Here is a 27,666-nt window from a genome sequence, read left to right as displayed (position 1 = left end):
GAACTGAATGAAGTCCCAAGCATAATTGAGTGGGGAGTAACTGAGTAGCCTAGTGATGGTACTGCCAGATACAATAAGTGCTAACTCCTGGAACAATCGGACGCCTTCTCAGTGGGAAACTAAGAGAAGTAGTGAATGCCAGCGTCAAGTAGTTAGTAGGCACCGGCACGGCAATTATTAATAATAAATTGTATATAATAATATTTATATAAATATTTTTATATAAATTATCAAAATAAAATTAATAATAATATATAAAATTATTATAATATAAAATAAAAAATAATAAAATTTATAATAAATTATAAATTATTATAATATATATTTTTATAAATATAAATTATACTAAATAATATAAATTATAAGTCAATGTTAAAACACAGTGCAGACAGTGGACCGCAGGTGGCCCCGAAGACTGCATAGAGTGCAGCGAAGTCCATATCACTATGTAGCGGGTAACTACTAAATAACGCCAACAGGGCAAGGTAAAAGGGTGTTAAGTGGCGTCGAACTGCGTGACCACTTACGCTCAACAAGACGAATTAGAACTGTAACGAAATTATTATTAAGAATGGAGAGAAAATGTGTTATTCCCTTCTCTCGTGAAAATCCTTGGCTGGGACACGCCATCTGTAGCCTCGGCAGCTGGACCATTGCAGCTGCGGCATCTTCGGTTGGACACCGCTAGATGTCAACTTCAGCAGCTGGGACATCGTCAGCTGGATACCTCCTTCTGGAGCCTCAGCTGCTGGGTCATCGGCTGGAAACTCTTCAGCCGGGACATCCGGAGCTGGGCTAGGCCCCCCAGGGGCATGCTCATCTGGAACACTACCAGCTGTGCCATCAGCTGCTGGATCATAGGCTGGGACCTCAGCAGCTGGGCTTGGCCCTCAGGGGGCATGCTCAGCTGGCACACCACCAGCAGGCCCATCAGCTGGGCCTCGCTCAGCGGCCGTAATGCTACCAGCTGGGCCCTCAGCTACTAGATCATTGGCATGGACTATGTCAGACGGCACATCAGCAGCTGGGTCTGGCCCGAAAAACAAACAAACAATATATAATACATAAATTAGAAAGGAATATAAAGAATGACAAAATGTAAAGAACACAAATTGTATATAAATAAAGAGGGTGACTGTGCATGCTCGGCTGCAACACCACCAGCTGAGCCTTCGGCTGCTATTATTAGCTACGAATAATCAATTAACAATACTGTACTCATAATAGTAATGGTTGATTATAAGGGCATGCTCAGCTGGGCCTTCAGCTGCTGGGTCACCGGCAGCATATATATAATAATTAATCAACTGCAAACAATTAATTAACAATAATCATAATGACTGATTAATTACAAGGGCATGCTCAGCTGGAAGACCGCCAGCTGAGCCTGCGGGATCATCGGCTGGGACCACATCAGTCGGCACATCAGCAGCTGTGCTTGGCCCCCAGGGGCGTGCTCAGCTTGGAACACCACCAGCTTGGCCATCAGCTGCTGGATCATCGGCTGGGACCACATCAGCAGGAACCTAAGCAGCGAACCTAAGCAGCTGTGCTTGGCCCCCAGGGGCATGCTCAGCTGGAACATCCCCAGCTGTGTCATCAGCTGCTGGATCATCGGGTGGGACCACATCAGCAGCTGTGCTTGGCCCCCAGGGGCATGCTCAGCTGGAACACCACCAGATGGGCCATCAGCTGCTGGATCATCGGCTGGGACCACTGTTATAAAATTGGTGGGCTTGCTATGGGGGATCTAATATTAAATGGATGTAGGGGTAGTAGTTAGCATTAAGGTTTATCAAATATGGGAGATCTCAAAGGCCCGGCCCCCACTATATAGAAATAAACTTGTAGTGGCTTATTACAGCAATAGTCAGCCTAGAGGTTGATCATGGATCTCCTACACAGGAAAAATGGATACTCCTTTACTAACTTACTTATTTATTAACGCCCTTAACAACCCCCCATATACATTCACACCAATAACAATAATAATTACTTTACCACACTATCTTACGTTAAAAGCCTTGGTCCACTTAAGCAGGATACAAGGTTTACACTCAGAACAAGCTAGGGTAAAGTACTACTAGTGAAGAGCTAGAAGCTTGAGTCAGCTTAGGGTAGGGAGACCACGTGGTTCTACTGGGACCCCTTTTAGAATATCTAGTAGTACAAACACTAGGAACACCTCATTCATACAAAGTATAATACTCTACACATTAGAACACGCCTATGCCAGACAATGAGAACGTTACACAGTATACTTAGCTGGGGTATCAGCGACCCAGAAATAAAGAAGCGAGAGGAGGAGAGAAGGTTCCTTTCACCACAGCCAGTCAGCAGAGAAGAGAGAGAGAGCCTCTCGCATCTTCTTCCCAGCTCACTCGCTGCCAGTAGACTGCTCAACTAATCGTACAGCAATCCTATCCCAAGTTTACTCAGGTTTACTTTACAAATGATTAGAAAGTATTAGTAAACATAGTTGGTGCCTCTTATTATTTAATAATCAACCCCAAGCTCAGTCTTTAAATGCTCTTTGAGAAACAAGAATAGTCTTACGTCTGGCAGGGAAGATACAAGCAAATGCATCTCGTGATGCGTTTCCCTACTATAAGGCAGTTTATTTAGCTAATTTTTGACCTCTGGTTTCCACTGAGGAACCCAGGGTCGTAACACTCCTCACCCCCTTCAGAGAAAAAAAAAATGTGAGTACTAGAATAGTAGTCATATTTTTTTTTGTAAGAGTATACAGAGAATAAAAAGGAAAATCTATGACATAAAAAAAATCAATCAAAAACAACAATTTCTCTGCAAGAAAAGTACAAAGGAATTCTCTGAAAGAGAAAAAACACATACACAAGAAAAAAACAGGGAAGTAAATAATTTGGACACGGAATATTTAATGTCACAGGAGAACCTAAAAAAAAATAACTAAAGCATGACATTTGGTAAATGGCTTCCTGTGGACCAGATGAATGTTATTCAGGCAACCGGGACAGAGCGTCGGCTATCACGTTGAGCCGGCTCAGTAGGTGGATAATAGACAGATTGAAGTCCTGTAGGTACAATGCCCACCTGAGGATGCATTTATTCTTCCCCTTCATCTGAGTCAGGAAGACTAGTGGGTTATGGTCCATGTACACTTCCACTATATTACCTGTGAGGTAAACTTCAAACTTTTTACATGTTAACACTAGCGCCAACGCCTCTTTTTTTCTACCACTGAATAATTGCGTTGCGCCTTGTCAAATTTCACAAAGTAATAATATACTGGGTGTTCCACCTGATCATCCCCCGTTTGCAACAACACTGCACCAGCACCCGAGTCAGACGCATCAACATGAATTTTAAACGGTCGGTCGAACCTTGGACTAGCAAGCACTGGGGCGGAAGCTAAGATCAATTTCAAATTTTTAAATGCCTCTGCACAGTCTGATGACCACTTAAATTTAACGGCCTTCCGCAACAAGTCTGTGAGAGGACTGGCAACATTGGAAAAGTTCTGACAAAAGCGTCGATAGTACACACACATACCGATAAATCGTTGAATGTCCTTTTTAGACTGAAGCACGGGATACTCCAGAATGGCACTGATTTTATCTTGCCGAGATAAAACTTTTCCTTGGCCCACTTCATAACCGAAGTACGTCACTGTGCCTTGGCCAAAATTACACTTTTTTGCATTTAAGGTAAGATTTGCCTTTTTCAAGATTGCGAACAACTGGCATAACCTAGCTATGTGGTCAGCCCAATTACTGTCAAAGAGCACGATATCATCTAAATACGCCCAACAATTTGGCACCTTAGCGAGCAAAGAGTTCATGAGTCTCTGGAACGTGGCAGGGGCATTACGCAAGCCGAATGGTAACACTTGATACTCAAAAACACCCTCGGGTGTCACGAACGCAGTTAGTTTTTTAGTATGTTCAGTGAGTGGGATTTGATAGTACCTCCTTGAGAGATTGAATTTCGAGACATACGTAGCGTTCCCGATTTCGTCGATGCAGTCCTCGAGACGGGGCAATGGATAGGCATCCACAATGGTCACCTTGTTGAGCTGCTGGTAGTCGGTGCATAATCGCCAGGAGTCGTCTGGTTTGGGGACCAAAAGGCAGGACGAGCACCAAGCGCCCTGGCTTGGCCGAATGAGGCCGTGCTGGAGCAAGAAGTCGACCTCCTTCCGTACGATGGCCTTCTTTTCTGGACTCATCCGATAGGGTTGAAGGCGAATGGGGGTGTAGTCCGTCAACTTGACATCATGGCAAATGGCATCAGTCTGGGTCGGGACCTCCCTGAACAGACTGGAGAATTCATTAACCAACGACTGCACCTCTTCACGTTGGGCCATCTGCAAATGGAACAGTCCCTCCTCCACAGCATTCACAGAACTAGAATTATTGAGAATGAGATTAGTTGGGTCCCCAGAACAATCATCCCCTCCCTCACTGGAAATGGAAACATTGGTTAGTGCAATGGGCCTAGGGCCCTGGAACTTTTTCAGCCGATTTACGTGTACGAGCATTACCTGGTTACGCTTGTCAGAGTGCCTCACTTTGTACGTGAGGTCCCCAGTCTTTTCTGTTACAATGTAGGGGCCTTCGTACTTGTGGGACATAGTGTTCCCTAGTCGAGGCTTTAATACCAGGACAGGGTCGCCAGGCTGAAATACCCGCCACTTAGCCGTAGCATCGTTTCGTTCTTTCATCTTTTCTTGGGCCTTCCCAAGATACTTTAGTGCCGCCGCCTTGCAGTCCTTGAGTCTCTGGTGGTGTTGCGCAAAGAAAGCCGAACCTTCGGTTAACGTTACGTTCCCTAACAGATTCTCCTGTAACATTTGCAAGGGTCCACGAACTTTATGGCCAAAGACTAACTCAAAAGGAGAACAACCCAGTGAACTTTGTAATCCCTCTCTAACTGCAAACAAAACATACGGTAAATTCTCATCCCAGAAGGTGTGGGAACTCTCGCATGATGTCTTCAACATCTGCTTCAGAGTTAGATGGAAACGTTCAATTACCCCCTGACTCTGTGGATGGTATGGGCTGGAGACCTTATGAGTTATTCCATGGTCCTTACAAAATTGTTAAAAAATATCAGACTTAAAGTTAGTACCATTGTCAGTTTGCACGACCCGAGGCAGTCCAAAAGTGGAAAAAAATTGCAACATACGAGAAACAACAGTGTTTGCTCGGATGTTCCTTACAGCAAAAGCCTCTGGGTAACGAGTCATGATACACATCATCGTGATTAGGTAAATATTACCAGACTTAGTTCTGGGTAATGGACCAACACAGTCCATTACCACATGAGAAAATGGTTCCTCCGGCATGACAATAGGCCTTAGAGGAGCTTTAGGTGGAGTCTGGTTTGGTTTCCCAACAAGTTGGCACACAATACATGCATTACAAAATTTCGCCACATCGCTTTTCAGCTTGGGCCAGAAAAAATACTTTAAAATTTTGTGATACGTAATATTAATACCTTGATGTCCCCCCATAGGATCATTTATTTATTTATTTATTTATTTATTTATTTATATATATACAAGAAGGTACATTGGGTTTGTGAGAATACATTGGTTAGTACAGTATTTACATTCTTGTAAAGCCACTAGTACGCACAGCGTTTCGGGCAGGTCCTTAATTAATCTAGCAGATAATTTTAAGTAGGTAATTTCAATCAGAATTGATAAATGATAAAGATACATTACAAGAGAAAAATGAGATGAGAGAGATAAGTAGGTATATTAAAGCACATTGCTATATTAAAGCTCTGATTGATTACATTGACAGCTTGATTAGTAATTTAAACAAGGTTAATAGACACCATACAGCAGATTGACAGCACATATAAGACAGCAATGATCACAATGGTAAAGATGTTCAGATTAGGTACATAAAGATTGGGAGACTGGGTAGCAAAAGATAAAGATAAACAAGATTTATAAACACCATACAACAGATTGGCAGCACATATAAGACAGCAATGATCACAATGGTAAAGATGTTCAAATTAGGAACATAAAGGTTGGGAGATTGGGTAGCAATTGATACAGTGCAATTATAAGGCAAAAAGTGAAAAACTATGAAGATGAAATTAGGTACTTTTTAGTATTGATTTTGAATGATGTAAAAGTTGGACAGCTTTTCAATTCAGTAGGGAGTGAGTTCCATAAACTGGGTCCCTTTATTTGCATAGAGTGTTTACACAGATTAAGTTTAACTCTGGGGATATCAAAGAGATATTTATTTCTGGTGTGGTGATAATGGGTCCTATTACATCTGTCCAAGAAGAGTTTCAGACAAGGATTTGCATTTAAGAACAGGGTTTTGTAAATGTAGTTGACACAAGAGAATTTGTGGAGTGAGATTATGTTTAGGGAGTTAAACAAGGGGGCTGTGTGTTGTCTGAAAGCAGAATTTGATATTATTCTGATAGCAGATTTTTGCTGGGTGATGATGGACTTGAGGTGGTTTGCAGTGGTTGAACCCCATGCACAGATACCATAGTTGAGATAGGGATAGATTAGTGCATAATATAGAGAGATGAGAGCAGAGTTAGGAACATAATATCTGATTTTGGAGAGTATACCAACTGTTTTAGAGACTTTCTTAGTTATGTGTTGTATGTGGGTACTGAAGTTGAGTCTCTTGTCTAGGAATATGCCAAGAAACTTTCCATCATTTTTATCGCTAATGTTTACATTGTCAATCTGAAGCTGAATTGCATTTGTAGATTTGCTTCCAAATAGGATGTAGTAGGTCTTTTCTATGTTAAGTGTTAGTTTGTTGGTTAACATCCATAAGTGGACTTTTTTTAGTTCATTATTAACAACACCATTAAGTGTATGTGGGTTGGGGTTGGAGTAGATGAGGGTAGTATCATCAGCAAACAAAATAGGTTTCAGAATGTTAGAGACATTAGGCAGATCATTAATGTATATAAGAAAAAGAAGAGGTCCCAAGATGCTGCCCTGTGGCACTCCAACAGTTATTGGTAGAATGGGAGAGATAATATTATTGATGGCTACACATTGGTGTCTATCACTAAGATAGGATTGGATATAGTCCAGTGCATGGCCTCAGATTCCATAATGATGGAGTTTACTTAAGAGGTAATCGTGATTAACAGTATCAAAGTCCTTTCTCAGGTCAATGAAGAGTCCAATTGGAAACTCATTTTTGTCAAGAGCTGAGTAAATTATATCAAGGAGACTAATAATTGCATCGTTGGTACTCTTTTTAGAGCGGAATCCAAACTGACAGGGGCTAAGAATGTCGAATTTTACGAGATAGGAGTAGAGCTGTTTGTAGATAATTTTTTCAAATATTTTTGATAGTATGGGTAGGTTCGATATTGGTCTATAGTTGTTTATGTCTGACGGATTACCTCCTTTATGAACTGGCGTTACTCTTGTTTTTTTAAGGATATCAGGGAAGGTATGACACTCATCATATAGATTCGATATAGATTCCCTGGTGACTCTCTATTACTCCCTTATCTATCCATATCTCAACTATGGTATTTGTGCTTGGGGCTCTACTACCCAAAATCACTTACGTCCTCTAATTACTCAACACAAAGCTGCTATTAGGACAGTAGTCAACTCTGGCCCCAGGCATCACTCGGTACCCCTATTCAAATCTCTGAATATGTTAGATATTAAGTCACTGCACATTCTCTCATGTGTATTATACATATATAAAACGCTAAACTATAATGCCAATCCTGATCTCAAAAGCTTCATAGAAGGATGTAACAGAACCCATGAGCACCACACAAGAAATAAATACAGTTTTGATATTCCTAGAGTACGACTTAATCAAACTAGAAATGCTCTACAAATCAAAGGGCCCAGAATGTGGAATGACCTTCCCAACTATGTTAAAGACTGTACCTCTCTCAACCAGTTTAAGTTAAAAACGAAGCTATACCTAATAAATTCTCTGTAACCTACCTTACCCTTCTATTGTCAACCAATGTCTGTTTTTTTTAAAGAGCGCTGTTTGTCGACATAATTGTATTTGTGCTACTTTTTCATCTATGTTTTCATTTCTTGTTTTCATTCTACTCATTATGCTCAATTAGTATTAAGCTTGTCATTTAAGTTTATCATGCCCGAAACGCTTTGCGTAATAGTGGCTTTAGGCATTGTATGTACTAGCTCTGCCTATAAGTCAACCATTCTTTGCAAAAATTTATTGTATGTATGTACCTTACCTAAATAAACATTTTATTTTATTATTTATATTTTATTATTATATCTATATCATCATGAGCAGCTGCCAAAACTCTTTCTCTATAGCAGGTCGGCAACATAACCTGATGGACTACCTCCCACTCATTTGACAAGGGAGCACTCTGTGGTCTCTATTTTATCATCAAAATCAGATCATTGTAGTAGTACCCAGTTGCTGCGTCTACAATTTCCTCCATAGGGATGGCTGCCTCATGACAATCTGCAAAACTGGGGTCAGCTTTTTATAACTCAGTCAAGGAGGCGTCCAGACCTTGGTCAGATGCTATTGGCCGAGGTTCAACAGTGTTCTCCTCCACCTCCTCACTACTCTCGGTAGGTGGCGGTGGCAGGCTCTCCACAATGTCCTCGGCCACGTCATCGAGTCAGGCCATGAATGTGTCCACGAGGTCCACTTGGTTTTCATCACTCGGAAAGTTCCTCGTGTTCTCGGGATTTACCACCTTGGCAAGCACAGGGCTGCCCTTATATTTAAGTCCTATAGACCTGGTCACCGCGCACGCAGGGTACACAACATTATCCTCTGCGGTGGGTGGATCCAGGCAAACCTTAGGGGTAGGCAACATAATAGGCAGTCTGGAGTTCCCTATCTTATCCCCTGCTAAATCATTACCAACTATTACATCAACATTAGGGGAAAGGTAGGTATGAAGTGACTCCGACTGTACAAACACCCTTGTGGAAATCAGATTCCAGGGTAACCTTATGGAGGGGTACTGCTCGAGTATCACTAGTGACACCCTCAACCAGCACCACCTCTCCAGTGTCGAGAGTGTTGGCACCTTGCAAAGCACTCTCTAAAATTAAAGTCTGGATGGCACCGGTGTCTCGGAAGATCACCACGTCCTTCCAGGAAGAACCCTCAGACAAAAGTAGTCTCCCTTTCGATAAGAATGGGGTAAGCAAGTCCAACCACTGTGGGTTGGAGGTCTTACTCCCTAACCCTTCCGAAGGCCTCAAGCCCTGTGTCACAACTAGAGCATTGGGTCTTTTTTCCGGGTACAGTTGCCAACAATGGCTAATAACGTGGTTTGGACGTTTACAGTGACCACAGATACGTCAGGGAGAAGCGATATTACTAACAGAATTACCCTTCGGTTCACTCTTAGGTGTCGTGTGGTTAGACAATTTAACAGGGTTAGTTATGTCTGAAACAGAAGGTGCAGTAGTTAAAGGGTTAGAATGAGCTGGTGTGGACTGGCTGTGGGTATAAGTTTTGCTACTCTGTGGGGTATGATTATTTTTATTGGGCCTTTTGCCCGCCAACTGGTAGTTTTCTGCCATGTTGGCCAAATCCCCTATTTTAGAATCTACCTCTATCCTACGTCTAATGTAATGTGCTACACTGTCTGGCATATTATCTATAAATTGTTCCACTACGACTAAATTCCTGAGTGCCTCGTATGTTTCGACTTTAGCCGAGCGAATCCATTTATTAAACAATCTAATTTGATCATTAGCAAATTCAGTGAGCGGTTGGTTGTGAGTAGGCCTAAGGTTGCAATAAGCTTGGCGGTGAGCTTCAGGAGTAATTTCATATGCCCGCAAAATTCGCTCCCTGACTTTATCATATTCAAAACACTCGTCGTCAGGCATGTTTATAAAAATATCTTGTGCATTACCCCTAAGCCGCCCCTGCAAGATTTTCACCCACTCTTCCCTTGGCCAGTTCATGGACATGGCTAGTCTCTGAAAATGGTTGAAAAATCTTTCAGGGTCTGACTCTGAAAATTCAGGTAAGTTATGTTTTTTATCAGAATGTCTGGAGTTTGAGTCCCCAATAGGTGGTGGTACTATTCTTGCCACCTCATTTTTGAGCCTTTGCTCTTCCACTTTAGCATTTTGTTCTGCTACTCTGGCCTCTTGCTCTGCCAGTCTTAACTTGGCTAGTGCTAATTCTAATTCTATATTTCTACTAGCTACACTTTCCCCTGAACTGGGCTCGCATAAATTTGTATCACTTGGCACTAATTTATTTATTTATTTATTTATTTATGCATATACAAGAATGTACATAAGGAATGTGAGGATACAAATATGGTAATTACAGTCTTGTAAAGCCACTAGCAAGCGCAGCGTTTCGGGCAGGTCCTTAATCTAAGAAAATTTTAAGGAGGTAAATACTTGCAAAATTTATAGACAAAAAATGATAACAGATTACATGAAATGAAAAAAAAAGAAGATGAGAGAAAATTGTAGGTACAGTATATTAAAGCACATAGGTAGCTAAGATTGATTGCAATGACAGCTTAAAATGGTAGTTGACAACAAATTAGTAGGCACAATACAGCAGAAACAATATAAGATTGATTGCAATGACAGCTTGAATGGTAGTTGACAAAAATTGGTAGTCACAATACAGCATATGGCTAGCACATAAAAGAAGACAGCAATGAACACAATGATAAAGTTGTTTGATATTACATAAAAATTAGGAGATTGGGTAACACTAGGTACAGAGCAAATTTAAAGCTCAGTGTAGGAAACTAAGAAGATGAAGTTAGGTACTTTTTGGTTTTGCTTTTAAATAAGGCAAAAGTTTTACAGTTTTTCAATTCACTAGGGAGTGAGTTCCATAGACTAGGTCCCTTAATTTGCATAGAGTGTTTACACAGATTAAGTTTGACCCTGGGGATATCAAAGAGATATTTATTTCTGGTGTGGTGATAATGGGTCCTATTACATCTGTCCAGGGAGAGTTTCAGAGCATGGTTTGCATTTAAGAACAGGGTTTTGTAAATGTAGTTGACACAAGAGAATGTGTGGAGGGAGTTAATATTTAGCAAGTTTAGGGATTTAAACAAGGGAGCTGAGTGTTGTCTGAAAGCAGAGTTAGTTATAATTCTGATAGCAGATTTTTGCTGTGTGATGATGGGCTTAAGGTGGTTTGCAGTGGTAGACCCCATGCACAGATACCATAATTAAGATAGGGGTAGATTAGTGCATAATATAGTGAGAGGAGAGCAGAGTTAGGAACATAATATCTGATTTTGGAGAGTATACCAACTGTCTTAGAGACTTTCTTAGTTATGTGTTGAATGTGGGTGCTGAAGTTGAGTCTCTTGTCTAGGAATAGGCCAAGAAACTTGCCATCATTTTTATTACTGATGTTAATGTTGTCTATCTGTAGCTGAATTGCATTTGATGATTTGCTTCCAAATAAGATGTAGTAAGTCTTTTCGATGTTTAATGTTAGTTTGTTCGTTGACATCTATAAGTGGACTTTTTTTAATTCATTATTCACAACATTATTTAGTGTATGTGGGTTGAGGTTTGAGTAGATAAGGGTAGTATCGTCAGCAAACAATATAGGTTTGAGAATATTAGAGACATTAGGCAGATCGTTTATATATATAAGAAATAGAAGAGGTCCTAAGATGCTGCCCTGTGGCACTCCAACGGTAATTAGTAGAGTGGAAGAAGTTGTATCATTGATGGTTACATATTGGTGTCTGTCACTAAGATAGGATCGGATGTAGTCAAGGGCAAGGCCTCGGATTCCATAATGCTGTAGTTTAAGTAAGAGGGAGTTGTGATTAACAGTATCAAAGGCTTTTCTTAGGTCAATGAAGAGTCCAATCGGAAACTCATTTTTGTCAAGGGCTGAGTAGATAATGTCAAGGAGACTAATGATTGCATCATTGGTGCTCTTTTGGGACCGGAAGCCAAACTGGCAGGGGCTGAGTATGTCGAATTTTACGAGGTAGGAATAGAGCTGTTTGTAAATAATTTTTTCAAATATTTTTGATAGAATGGGTAGATTTGATATTGGTCTGTAATTGTTTATGTCCGCCGGATTGCCTCCTTTATGGACTGGCGTTACTCTTGTTTTTTTGAGGATATCAGGGAAGGTGTGATACTCTATAGATTTGTTGAACAGTAGTGCTATGGGTGGGGCAAGGGCATGGGAGGCTCTCTTGTACACAATGGACGGAATTTCACTGGTGTTCCCTGCCTTGGTTTTTAGTGAGTGTATGATGGACACAACATCTGCCGGGCTGATTGCTGAAAGGAGAAGAGAGTTTGGATAGCTGCCTGAGAGATATGTGTTAATATGTGTCTGAGTCTGTGGGATTTTACTGGCAAGATTAGCACCAACCGATGAAAAGAAACTATTAAATTCATTTGCCATTTCTAAATCAGTTGACGGTATATCCCCATCCTTGTAGAGTTTTATTTGGTTATGTGAGTGTTGTTTAGTTCCTAGGATACTAGAGATAGTTTTCCAAGTGCTTTTCATGTTGCCTTTTGCTTCATTGAATCTATTCACATAATATGCAAGTGTGATTCACATAATATGCATAATATGCAATTCTTGGTCTATACAATGCCGTAAAATTTCATTCACCAATGTCCACTTTTTATCAGTGTTGTTTAACTCGAGACCAAATTCCTTGCCTAACAATACTAAATTTGCTTTGGTGAGCTTCTTAATCTCTACCACTGAAGGATTCTTTGCCAGTTCCTGCATTTTAGATGCCATCATTAATAACTTTAGCTCCTAGCAAAGGAAAAAATTAAAAAATAAAAATTAGAAAAAACAAAAATTTGCACGGCCCCTAACACAAGGCCACACTAACCTCAATCGTGAAGGGATCCAGCTGGGTGTCCAGTCAGTGGAATCCTTTACTAGATGAGCTGGGCCCTAGGCTAACACACAACCGTTCTGCAGAAACAAGAATTTTTAGTTTTGGCACTCAAGAATCTAATTTTTTTATAATTAAAAAGTTCCTCCCGGTCAGGCCAACCACTTGTTATAAAAACGGTGGGCTTGCTATGGGGGAATCTAATATTAAATGGATGTAGGGGCAGTAGTTAGCATTAACCCTCAAACCGCGCATATCATATATAAATGATATCAGTGACAAAACCGAAACCGCGCACATCATTTATATATGATTTCGTGTCTAGCGCTATAATTTAAACTCCCCGCCTGGGATAGGGGCAGCTATAGTACAGCCACGACCGATAGTTGCCAGATGCCACCTAGAAAAAAAATCCAGGCCAACATTCTTGGGTGTTACAGCGTCAATATTGAGCAAGCCACCAAGGCTGGCGCACGCAGCACGAGCTCACAGCACCGCTGTTCAGCTTGTGACCACAGCATCGCCTACAAATACCATAATATATATGATACTGCTATTATTTAGCAGTGATAGTATTACTGAAGCCCCCTGACTGTGATAAAACTGACCAGGATTCTGATAATAGCAGGATTGTGGTGATATTTACCGCTGTGCTCCATGGAGGGAGGAGTAATGCAGTGGGAGGGAGGGTTGTGGCGTCGTCTTCTGACTGTGTGTGGCCACCATTTATTGACTGCACTCACCATACCAGCTTAGTGGTTCGATATGGTGAACACAAATGTAGATACTTATATATAACGTGTGTATAGTGTTAGATAACAGCGAGAGGAGTAGGTTGGGAGCCGCCATTTTGGTGAGGGAAGAGCGTCGTCTGCACGTCTTGGCATGGTGTTTACTGATGGCCACTATGGTCTTTGGGCACCATACCAGGTTATTTGTACAGGTATAGTGAATAAAACAGGTAGATACTTATATATAATATGTGTATATAGCGTAATAACACCACAAACAATATTGTTGGAGGACAAATATTAGTGCGTCTGGCCTTGAGGGCGGCCGCCGATCAGCTGACTGTGTGAGTAGCTACGTCTTATGGCCTTTACTCACCATACAAGCTTAGATGTACAGTTATGGTGAACTAAACATGTAAATACGTATATATAACGTCTGTGTATAGTGAATAAATACAGAAAGAGTATTGTTGGAGGTGAATGAGGGTGAGTGAGGTGATGTTGAGGGAGGGAGTGGCAGTGAGTGGCTCGCTGGTGTTTGGCGGTCACTCCTCGTTGCTTTTTGACTCACAAGACCAACTTAGTAGTTCGTTATGGTGTACAAAACAAGCAAATACTTATATATAACCTGTGTATATAGTGTAACAACAGCAAAACTATTTGTTTATTGTTTTATGAACATAATAATTGAATCACTAATATGCACACCATAATTTTGAGTACAGCGATGGTTCACACATTTTATAATATAAATATACCACAATTCACTGTATGGAATAATATTACTGTAAAAAAGTAAGAAAAAATCAATCAGAGACATTGAAATAATTAGGTAATAATATATTTGTGGCAACTGCCGTCTGACAGCTCGGGCGGAGTAGACCTCATCTGGCGAAGGCTCTGCCAACGCCCCTTTTTTGCCACACTTCCCTACCCTATTGCGGCTAAAATATGCCACCTACGATTTTTTTGTTATTTTTTCCGTGATCAGGGAACAAAAATGAACACTTCTATAAGACGAAAGAATTTTTTGGAATTTTTTTTTTTTTTGTTGCGCCTGTGGGTGTGAATTCCATTTGGGCCCCTAGTGGTTTGAGGGTTAAGGGTTATGAAATATGGGAGATCTCAAAGGCCCGGCCCCCACTATAGAGAAATATATAGAAATAAACTTGTAGTGGCTTATTACAGCAATAGTCAGCCAAGAGGTTGATCATGGATCTCCTACACAGGAAAAATGGATACTCCTTTACTAACTTACTTATTTATTAACGCCCTTAACAACCCCCCATATACATTCACACCAATAACAATAATAATTACTTTATCACACTATCTTACGTTAAAAGCCTTGGTCCACTTAAGCAGGATACAAGGTTTACACTCAGAACAAGCTAGGGTAAAGTACTACTAGTGAAGAGCTAGAAGCTTGAGTCAGCTTAGGGTAGGGAGACCACGTGGTTCTACTGGGACCCCTTTTAGAATATCTAGTAGTACAAACACTAGGAACACCTCATTCATACAAAGTATAATACTCTACACATTAGAACACGCCTATGCCAGACAATGAGAACGTTACACAGTATACTTAGCTGGGGGTATCATGCAGCGACCCAGAAATAAAGAAGCGAGAGGAGGAGAGAAGGTTCCTTTCACCACAGCCAGTCAGCAGAGAAGAGAGAGAGAGCCTCTCGCATCTCCTTCCCAGCTCACTCGCTGCCAGTAGACTGCTCAACTAATCGTACAGCAATCCTATCCCAAGTTTACTCAGGTTTACTTTACAAATGATTAGAAAGTATTAGTAAACATAGTTGGTGCCTCTTTTATTATTTAATAATCAACCCCAAGCTCAGTCTTTAAATGCTCTTTGAGAAACAAGAATAGTCTTACGTCTGGCAGGGAAGATACAAACAAATGCATCTCGTGATGCGTTTCCCCACAATAAGGCAGTTTATTTAGCTCATTTTTTACCTCTGGTTTCCACTGAGGAACCCAGGGTAGTAACAACCACATCGGCTGGAACATCAGCAGCTGTGCTTGGCCCCCGGGGGCATGCTCATCTGGAACACCGCCAGCTGTGCCATTAGCTGCTGGATCATCAGCTGGGACCACACCAGCTGGAACATCAGCGGCTAGGTGTGGCCCCCAGGGGGCATGCTCAGCTGGCACACCACCAGCTGGGGGTCTGCCCGCGGGCGGGCAAAACAAATGAGTAGCGAAATTATAATAACCAGTATGGTTAATTGAATATGAGGGTAATAATAAACAGGGAAAAGTGAATAGACATAAGTAGACATAATGACTGAATAATAATTGAGACCTGTGTGTGTACCCCGACATTGCATTGGGTAACTGGCACTAGGATCCGTCATCAATGTGCTATGACACATTCTCCCTAGTTGCATGCATTGCAGCACTGCCGCACTGCTCAGTTAGGTTATACAGCATCGAGTAATGTGGTACATCCATTGTTCTTTATTCCATAATTAATAAGCACAGGGGGAGAACGAATATAATAAAGAATAATAATAAAGAATAATAATAAAGAATAATAACACTAAAGGATAACAATTATAAAGAATAATTGACAGGATTCGGCTGAATCGAATCTTTGGGACTGAAGTAATTCTTGATCTTACTATAGATAATATAAGCATAAAGAAATCTGTTCTTTTCTTAAACAAAGATTCTTATTAACTGGAGCGTCAGCTGCTGGATCTTCGGCTGGGACCTCGTCAGCTGGCACATCAGCAGCTGGGGACATCAGCTGCTGGATCATCGGCTGGGACCTCGCCAGCCGGAATTTCAACAGCTGGGTTAATAATAATTATAATAAAGATGAAAGAACTTCCCAATTGTTTCCGCCTCCGCCGGGAGTCGAACCCGGGCCCTTAGGACTACGACCCCCAAGCGCTGTCTATTCAGCTGCGAGGCCCAGCAGTAATAATGAAATAACAATAAAGAATAACATTAATGAGGAATAATTGATAGGATACATTTGGATCGACTCTTCGGAACTGAAGTAATTCATGTTCTTATTAAAGTATAATATTGGCATAGAGAAATCTTATTCGATTCTTAATTAAGGATTCTTAGTAACTGAAGCCTCAGCTGCTGGACTAACGGCTGGCAGCTGGGTTAATAATAATTATAATAGAGAGTAATAATAATAAAGAATAATAATCATAGTGAGGCAATAATAAAGGATTAATTGATAGGATTGTTCCGAATCGATTCTTTGAAACCGAAGTAAGTCTTGATCTTATTAACCCTTACACAGCTCAGGGGTCCTGGGGACATTTACACCCCTGTGCGCAAGAAAAAAAAAATTCAAATTTTTTTTTTCGTCTTCTAAACATGTTAATTTGTGTCCCCTGAGCACGGAAAACAAAAAAATCGTAAGTGACATATTTTGGGCGCAATTGACCGAGGAAGTCTGGCAAAAAGTGGGCGTTGACAGAGCGGTCGTCAGACCCGGTCAGCGTCACCCGCGTTGACAGATGGGAGTTGCCACAAAGATATTATTACCTAATTGTTTCAATGTCTCCGATTGATTTTTTCTTAGTTTTTTTGCAGTAATATTATTCAATAGTGTGTAACATAAGAACATAAGAACAAAGGCAACTGCAGAAGGCCTATTGGCCCATACGAGGCAGCTCCTATTTATAACCACCCAATCCCACTCATATACTTGTCCAACCCACGCTTGAAACAATCGAGGGACCCCACCTCCAGCACGTTATGCGGTAATTTGTTCCACAAATCAACAACCCTGTTACTGAACCAGTATTTACCCAAGTCTTTCCTAAATCTAAACTTATCCAATTTATACCCATTGTTTCGTGTTCTGTCTTGTGTTGATACTTTTAATCCCCTATTAATATCCCCTTTGTTATGTCCATTCACCCACTTGTAAACCTCTATCATGTCACCCCTAACTCTTCGCCTTTCCAGTGAATGCAACTTAAGCTTTGTTAATCTTTCTTCATATGAAAGATTTCTAATTTGGGGAATTAACTTAGTCATCCTACGCTGGACACGTTCAAGTGAATTTATATCCATTCTATAATATGGCGACCAAAACTGAACTGCATAATCTAAATGGGGCCTAACTAGAGCAAGATATAGCTTGAGAACCACACCAAGTGTCTTGTTACTAACGCTGCGATTAATAAATCCAAGTGTCCGATTTGCCTTATTACGAACATTTATTCATTGATCCTTTTGTTTTATATTCTTACTAATCATAACTCCCAGATCCCTTTCGCAATCCGACTTCGCAATCTCAATACCATCTAGCTCGTATCTTGTAACTCTATCATCATTACCTAACCTCAGAACTTCACATTTATCAGCATTAAACTGCATCTGCCAATCCTTTGACCATTTCAAAACCCTATCTAGATCAACTTGAAGTGATAGTGAGTCCTCCTCTGAATTAATTTCCCTACCGATTTTCGTATCATCGGCAAATTTGCAAATGTTGCTACTCAAACCTGAATCTAAATCATTTATATATATTATAAACAACAGAGGTCCCAGGACAGAGCCTTGAGGCACTCCACTTACAACATTTTCCCACTCTGACTTGACTCCATTTATACTAACTCTCTGTTTCCTTTGGTATAGCCATGCCCTAATCCAGCTTAATATAGCACCCCCAATACCATGAGACTCTATTTTTTTAATCAGTCTTTCATGTGGCACTGTATCAAAAGCTTTGCTAAAGTCAAGGTATACAACATCGCAATCCTTACCACTATCAACTGCCTCAACAATGCTAGAATAAAAAGATAACAAATTTGTTAAACATGAACGGCCATTTATAAAACCATGTTGCGACTCAATTATTAATTTATGTTTTTCAAGATGAAGACGAATTTTATTTGCTATTATAGATTCGAGTAACTTTCCCACAAGAGACGTTAGGCTAATTGGTCGATAGTTAGACGCAAGTGATCTATCTCCTTTCTTAAAAACTGGTATCACATTAGCAACTTTCCAAAACTCTGGCACTCTGCCTGACTCTATTGATTTATTAAATATGGTTGACAGTGGGTCACAAAGCTCCTCTTTGCATTCTTTAAGCACCCTGGCAAACACTTCATCCGGCCCTGGGGATTTGTTTGGTTTGAGTTTTACTATTTATTTAAGAACATCCTCCCTGGTAACTGCTAAACTAGTCAACCTGTCCTCGTCCCCACCCACATAGACTTGTTCGGCTGAAGGCATATTGTTAAGTTCCTCTTTAGTAAATACAGATACAAAATATTTATTAAAAATACTACTCATCTCTTCATCACTATCTGTTATTTGACCTGTCTCAGTTTTTAATGGACCTATCCTTTTCCTAGTCTAAGTACGATATAACTGAAAAAACCCTTTAGGATTTGTCTTTGCTTGCCCTGCTATGCGAACTTCATAGTTTCTTTTTGCTTTCCTTATCTATTTTTTAACATTTCTAACCAGTTGTACGAATTCCTGTTCTAAAGTGACCTCCCCATTTTTAATCCTTTTGTACCAAGCTCTCTTTTTACCTATAAGGTTCTTCAAATTCTTTGTTATCCACTTTGGGTCATTAGTATTCGATGTATTCAATTTGTATGGTATACTACGTTCCTGTGCTTTGTTTAGAATATTCTTAAATAAGTTATATATTGAATCGACATCGAAATCCCCATTTACGTCACCTATCGCTGGGTTCATGTCTCGCTCCAAGACCGGCCCACACCCCATACCCGAGATTTTCCAATCAATTTGACCCAAAAAATTTCTTAGGCTATTAAAATCAGCTTTTCGAAAATCTGGCACTTGAAACAGAATTTTCTCCTACAGGTCTATTCCATTCTATGCTAAATTGTATTCTATTAATTGTAATAAATTCTATAAATTTATTCTATAAATTGTAATAATAAATTGTAGAAATCCATTCTATGTATTGTAATATATTTATATAATAAAAGTGGTGAATAATTGCTATACTCAAAAGTATGATGTGCATATTAGTGATTCAATTATTATGTTTATAAAACAATAAACATATAGTTTTGTTGCTATTACACTCTATACACAGGTTATATATAAGTATCTGCATGTTTTGGTCACCATAACGAACCACTAAGTTGGTATTGAGAGTCGAAAAGCAACGAAGAGTTACCGCCACACACCAGCCAGCCACTCGCTGCCACTCCATCAACACACGCACTAAACTTTCTTCCCCAATAATACCATTTGTGGTGTCATTACACTATATACAGACGTTATATATAAGTATATATATATTTTGTTCACCACAACTGTACAGCTAAGCTGATATAGTTAGTTCAGGCACTAAGAGTCGTCGCAATACACAGATGACGGTTCCCTCACTCTTTCAAGGTCACACGCACTAAACTTTCTACCCCAACAATACTGATTGCAGTGTTATTACCCTATATACACATATTATATATAAATATCTACATGTTTTATGCACCGTAACTGTACACCTAAGCTTGTAGTGCGCCCAAAGAGCATAGTGGCCACCTTCTAAACAGCTAGACAAATCGTGCAGACGACGTCACTTCCGTCACCCATATGGCTCCTCCCAGCATAATCCTTTTGCTGTTATTACACTAATACACACATTATATATAAGTATCTACATTTGTGTTCACCATAGAGAACCACTGACCTGGTATGGTGAATGCAAACAATAACAGCTAGCCACACAGTCAGTAAACGATGCTGTCTCCCTCCATCTCTCAGCATCACTCCTCCCACAGCGCTAATTATTACAACAATCCTGCTATTATCACAACCCCGGTTATTTATATCACAGTCATGGGTCACAGTCTCCGTGGTGTAGTGGTAAGACACTCACCTGGCGTTCCGCGAGCGCTATGTCATGGGTTCGTATCCTGGCCGGGGAGGATTTACTAGGCGCAATTCCTTAACTGTAGCCTCTGTTTAACGCAACAGTAAAATGTGTACTTGGATGAAAAAACGATTCTTCGCGGCAGGGGATCGTATTCCAGGGACCATAGGATTAAGGACTTGCCCGAAACGCTACGCGTACTAGTGGCTGTACAAGAATGTAACAACTCTTGTATATATATCTCAAAAAAAAAAAAAAAAATCTGTAATATTGTCATCGCTAAATAATAACAATTATATATTTATTTTTACATTTTTCGGCGATGCTGTGGTCACAAGCTGAACAGCAATGCTGTTTGCTCATGCTGCGTGCGCCGGCCTTGGTTGCTCCAACAGTACTGTGCCTCTCACACCTGAGAATATTGCCCATGATTTTTTTTTTAAATGGCATCTGTTTACAAGAGCCCTGAAGAAGCTATTGTGAACCCCGTGTAGCCACGGGCCATTTGAATCAGGACTGGCACCCTATGGCATATATATACGCCATGCGCACCATGGGACATGTTACTCAGGGCGTATATATACGCCATGTGCAGTTTAAGGGTTAAAGTAGGATATAAGCATAAAGAAATCTTTTTTCTCAGAGTAAAGAATCTTAGTGACTGAAATATCGGCCAGATGGGCGACACCACTAGTGTGGCGCCTCCTGCCACCGGGCGCCCACTATGGCAAGGGGGCGGAGCAGAGCCCCCAAGGCCACGCCTAGGGCAAGCTGGCCACTGATCTAGCAGCGCTGCGCGTACCAGTGGCTTTACAGGAATGTTATTACTAAGCTAAGTATCATCACAATCCCAAAGTACCTTCTTGCATATGTATAAATAAATAAATGATTAATGAAAAATAAACTGAGCCTGGCCACGCGGCAACACCACCAGGTGTGGCGCCGCCCACCCTCGTGCAAGGGAGACTCACTCGTGCATGGCACAACACGCACGCCCGGCACGACACTGAGGGCAGGAGGGGCATGCTCAGCTGTAACACCGCCGGCAGGGGCTTCGGCTGCTGGATTATCGTCGGGAACCACATCCGCCGGAACATCAGCAGCCAGGATGGAACCTAGGGGGAGCCCTGCACGTGCACCCCACGTGGCCCCCAGACCCGGTCGCCGCCCGCAGGAGGCCCACAGGGGCGTGAGAGAACCAGGGCCCCTGGGGACAAACCCACCGGAGTGAGAAGGCCACAGAGTGCCTGATTACGTGGGACAACACCCCAGCGTTTTTGCCGCACCGGCCCGTGGGCGAGAGCCCGGCACGCCCACACCCCATGGCCCTCGGCCCAGGCGAGAGGCGAGGCAAAGTCCCTAGGGCAGCCCCCAGAGGCGTGCAAGCCAAAGGAGCCGACCACGTCGGTCCCCGGGCGCGGACACTAGGCCACGCCGGACACGCCATGCTCACCTCCAGGCCCCGAGGGACGCCCGTAGGGCAAGTAAACCAGGAGGACTGGCCGCATGGGCCACGCCACCTGGCGTGGGCGCCGCCAGCCCCCGGGCATTAAGGAGCCCGCACATGCACGCCTCGTGGCCCAGGCGCCCACTAGACCCACGGGCGAAGCAGTGGCCCCAGGGACCACGCCTAGTCTGGCCGCCCGGGCGACACCACCAGATGTGGCGCCGTCCGCCCTTGCACGGCAAGGGGACCCACACGTGCATGGCATGGAACTCACGCCCACACCACGCGGCCCTCAGCCCGGGTGCGAGGCGAGCCAAGGTCCCCAGAGGGAAGGAAGCCGTAAGGAGCCTGACCACGTGGCCCACGCCGTACCCTGGGCACGGGCACCAGGGCATGCTGTGCACCTCCGGGCCTCTAGGTGCACCCCCTAGGGCAAGGAACCCAGTAGGGCTGACCGCATGGGTCACGCCACTATGCGTGGGCAACCCCGGCCCATGTGCGTAGAGGATCCCGCACGTGCACGCCACATGGCCCAGGCGCCCACTAGGGCGAGGGCGGCATGACGTGCACGCCCGGGCATGGCGCAGAGGCGTGAAGGGACAGCCCGCACAGCTAGCTCCCTAGAGAGGGCAAGTAAACCTGAGAGGCAGCTAGCTACTGCGTTGCAACACGCACGACAAGGGGCACAGCGCTGGGCACACGCCGATCACTGGGGACGTCCCTAACTAACAAGGGCGCCCCCCACGAAGAGCGTGGTGAGGAAACACGGGCAGGACTGTACCTTAGGGTAATTGCGATGTGCAGGCTGCTCTGAAACGCCATGGGCTAACAACGACTTCACTCAAACAGTAGTCCTGTGACTTGTAGGCGACGGTGGAAGGCTTCTGGGGTACTGGGCATCATGGTTCATGTGTAGCAGGATGGCGGCGGAGCGTTTTGTAGCATGTCGTCTGGGGAGGAGGTGGTCAAGAGGTCGCCGAGTCCACGGGCGCGCTTTAAGTACCCCGCTTGATGCGCACGCAACTTTAGTCGGTTAGACACAAACTTAAGGTATTACATTTTCTTCCCCACAGAAACATCACCGCTAGCTTGGGCGGCAGTGTCTATTTCTGCTCAGGGGGAAAAAGATGCCAAAAGTTTGGGGCTTATTTATTACAAATTGGAGATGGTAAATTAAATTCTGCAGAACATGTAAATATATAAGTAGGAACAAATGTAACATATCCATGTCTACTGAGTACTAATATTTAACTTAAAATGTAACATATCCATGTCTACTGAGTTCTAATATTTAACTTAAAATGTACACCCGTATTAATTGAGTAAGCTTAGCCTAGTGACATGGTAAACACGTTCTGCAGAAACCTAATGTCAATGTAATGTAATTATATAAAACTAGTTATAAGAGTCAGGACACAAATGTTCAATCAAATGAATAGGCCACATAACACTTAACGGAGGCCGTCCAGGAATAAGTAGAAGGGTTTCCTGACTAAAGGTAGGGCTTACTAGCACCTAGAGTGGCAAAGTATTAGCTGCGGACAGCGGGACACTTGGGGACCGGCGCTGCACCCCCATCTCAGGCCAGCTGGCCGTACTCCCACCCCCACCCCCCCAAGGGCGAGGCCCGCTGGCCGCGAGGCGGCCTCAAAGTGGCAGAGCAACAACATCCCGCCTGACGTAGGATGTACAAGGTTGACCCCGTACGTGTCGGTCGTTGTCGCTGCTGCGAGCCTCACGGATGTGAAGGGGAGGTGGCAGAGCGGGAACAGGCTGCTATAAGTAGGAACATGCCAGCTCGCTACCGTGGCCGTAACCTTGCCCGTATGCCCGGAGAGGCCGTTAAAAAACAGTCAGGTGCCCCTGACTGAAAAAGGTACCATTCCGGGTCTACAGGCAGATGCTGCTAACGGAGACAGCTTCCTTGGTGGGCCGAAGGAGCACCATCTTGACAAGCCATGGGCGTAGAGAGGCGGGATAGCCCACCGACAGTGACCCTGGGAGGAGTACGTACTGCAGGGTTTGTACCCCATGTAGGGAGTGCTTTCCGCCATGGCAAGTGACTGGTCGATCCTGTGTATATCCTCGTCGCTGGAGCCCGCCCTCACAGAGAAAAGGCCTGGAAGGTTGGCCCCGGGGCGAGTGTGGGATAGTGAACGCTGTCCACACAGAGGCCGACTCCCCAGGGTCGACCCCGTGTCGGTCGTTGTCGCTGTGGCGAGCCCCACGGATGTGGGGGGGAGGAGGCAGCTTAGAAGCATGTAGGTCGCCACCCAGGATACCTCTCGTGGTGGCACGACATCAGTGGTCCTCCTCTTGGGCCCCACCACGTGGTCCTCGATCATTCATGGTGTTCCTCGTGCGCGTTCTATCGTGGATCTGGAAGTATTAAGGCAGTAAGGGGGGGCAGAAGCTGGCATGCAGTGGTAACGTGTAAGGCAAAGGCACGGTTGTGGTGGACCCACACCATACGCGTACTGGTGGCTGCAAGAGTGGGGTTAACTGGATGTGGCACCTGTTGCGAAAGGCAGGAATGGTAGACTTGAATAAAGTCCCAAGCATAGCTGAGTGAGGAGTAACTTAGAAGCCTAGCAGTGGTACTGCCAGATACAATAAGTCCATACTGCTGGAACAATCGGACGCCTCCTCAGCGGGAACTAAGAGAAATAGTGAAAGACGGCGTCCAGTAGGTAGTAAGCTCCGGCACAGCAACTACTAATAATAAGACCAATTATAAGTCAATAATAAACACAGAGCTGACAGTGGACTGGTGGTGGCCCCAAATGACTGCAATAGAGTGCGACAATGACCATATCACTATGCAGCGGGTAAATACTAAATAACGCCAACAGGCCAAGTAAAAAGATGGAAAGGAGCATCGAACTGCTAAACCACCTATGCACAAATAAGACAAATCAGAACTGTAAAGAAATAATATTAAGAATGGAGAGGAAATGCGATTTTCCCTTCTTCCCCGTGAAAATCCTCCGCTGGGACACGCCAACTGGAGGCTCGGCAGCGCTGGACCATTTCAGCTGCAGCATCGTCGGTTGGACACCGCAGGTATCAGCTTCAGCAGCTGGGACATCCTCGGCTGGGTACTACCTTCTGGATCCCCAGCTGCTGGATAATCGGCTGGAACCTCGTCAGCCAGAACATCAGCAGCTGAGCCTCGAACATCGGCCGTAACACTACCAGCTGGGCTATCAGCTGCTGGATCATCGGCACGGACCACGTCGGCCGGAACATCAGCAGCTGGGTCCGTCCCCGAGAAACAAAACAAAACTAATATATAATACATAAATTAGAAAGGAATACAAAGAAGAACAAAATGTAAAAGAAAAAGAATTCGTATATAAATGAGGAGGGCGACTGGGCATGCTCAGCTGGAACACCGCCAGCTGAGCCATCGGCTGCTAGAACGTCGACGGGAACCATCCGACGGTCCATCAGCTGCAGGGTGAACGGCAGGGACTACACCAGCCGGAGCATCTGCAGCTGGGTCTTAGGATGATTGTCCCCCACCTGTAAACGTAAACATTTAGCCTGAAAAATGATAAACAACATAAATGTAACCAGTAGTAAGCAACATAAATGTGCAGCAAATTCCAGGCGTAAAGTACGGTAATAAATTTCTGAGGGATGTCGACGACGTATCCTGGACCTGTGGCACTTGCCCATAGCTGAAACTCACCGTACCCGTGATGAATAATTATAAGGGCATGTTCAGCTGAAACACCAACAGCCGCGCCTTCGGCTGCTGGATCGTCGGCGGGGAACACATCCACCAGGACAACAGCAGCCGGGACAGGCCGTGAGCTGCTGTAGCAATGGGTGAGTCAACATCAGCAACTTGGCTTGACCCCCAGGGGACATGCTCAGCTGGTATACCACCAGTTGGCCCATCATTTAGCAGTCTCCGTGGTGTAGTGGTAAGACACTCGCCTGGCGTTCCGCGAGCGCTATGTCATGGGTTCGTATCCTGGCCGGGGAGGATTTACTGGGCACAATTCCTTAACTGTAGCCTCTGTTTAACGCAACAGTAAAATGTGTACTTGGATAAAAAAACGATTCTTCGCGGCAGGGGATCGTATTCAGGGACCATAGGATTAAGGACTTGCCCGAAACGCTACGCCTACTAGTGGCTGTACAAGAATGTAACAACTCTTGTATATATCTCAAAAAAAAAAAAAAATCAGCCGCTAGACCGTCGTCAGGGACCACGTCAGCCGGAACATCAGCCACGGGGTCGGGTCCCGTGGCAATTGGCCCATCAGCTGCTGGATCGTCGTCTGGGGCCACATCAGCCGGAACATCAGTGGGTGGGGTTTGCCCCCAGGGGGCATACTCGGCTGGAACACCACCAGCTGTGCCAACAGGTGCTGGGTCATCAGCAGCATAATATAATGGTTAATTATTAACCATAAATAACTAAACAATGCCGGGCAACACCGGCCAGACTTAAGTCTGGAACAAACGTCCTGGGACCACATCAGTCGAAACACCGGCTACTGGGCCGTGCCCCATGGCAGCTAGGATATTAGGTGCTGGATCATCATATGGGGCCACTTCAGCCGGAACTTCAGTGGGCTAGGTTGGCCCGCAGGGGACATGCACAGCTGGAACACAACCAGCTGGGTCATCGGCAGCACAACATAATGGGTAATTAATAACCATAACTAACCATTAATAACCAATAATAACCATAAATAAATAAATAATGGGTAATTAATAACCATAAATAACTCAACTAGTTTAAGATAAAAACTAAACACTACCTAATAAATTCCCTGTAACCTACCTCACTACTCTATTGTCAACCCATGTCTGTTATTTCTTTTTTTAATCAACACTGTTTGTCAACCTATTGTATTTGTGCTGCGTTTTCAGTCATGTTCCCCTTTTTTTTTATCTTTATTTGTATTTGTTCTCAACACTTTTTATTCTTTATGCTCAATTAGTATTAAGTTCTAGATATTAATGTTTTTCTTGCCCAAAACGCATTGCGTAATAGTGGCTTTAGGCATTGTATGTACTAGCTCTATCTATATATCAATCCATTAATGTAACATCACTTGTATGTATGTACCTTACCTGAATAAACATATTTATTTATTATTTATTATTAACTAAATGAAGCGAGTTGTGTCCAGACCACGGTTGTGTGCGGTCGCAAGGTTGGCGCTCTTGGCGTCCGCTGATTGGTGGGAGGTGGAGTATTGCCCCACACTCTTCGTTTTTGCACGTGGTGATACAGGATATTGTGAATTTGTTCTCGATTATTGACAGCGTCGAAGAAATGGCTGAGGCGGAATGCCTAAGTGGTAGTGAGGATTACAGACAAGATCATAACAGACCGTTTGAAGTAGTAGTGAACAGAAAGAAACGGAAAAATAATAACAGACAGCGAGACAGTGAGAGTGATGATGAAATTACAGAGACCAAAGAATGAGACCCTACTCAGTCAGACTCAAGACAAGCAATTTAATAGAAGGAAGAGGCTGTTGTTCCCTACAACATGCCAATTGAATTTCCACCAAAAGCTAGAGTGGACGGTACGTCTAGCTAAACAATGTTTGGAATACGAACCACTCTTCAAGGAGGGTCTTCACCGGCCCTACATAACAGTTGGGATTGAACAGGCCGTGGAACGCCTCACGACGGTTGGTTTTGAAAATGTAGTGATGGTTCCTCCAGAAGAAGGTATGTTGCACACAAAAATCATAGTTTTCAAGTTTCCAACTTATTTGGATCTTGGCTGTCTTCTTCTTAACAATGATAATGTTGTCTGGGCA

Source organism: Procambarus clarkii, chromosome 24, assembly GCF_040958095.1.
Source record: "Procambarus clarkii isolate CNS0578487 chromosome 24, FALCON_Pclarkii_2.0, whole genome shotgun sequence".
In the NCBI taxonomy this organism is placed as follows: Eukaryota; Metazoa; Arthropoda; class Malacostraca; order Decapoda; family Cambaridae; genus Procambarus; species Procambarus clarkii.
This window is presented reverse-complemented; position numbering follows the sequence as displayed.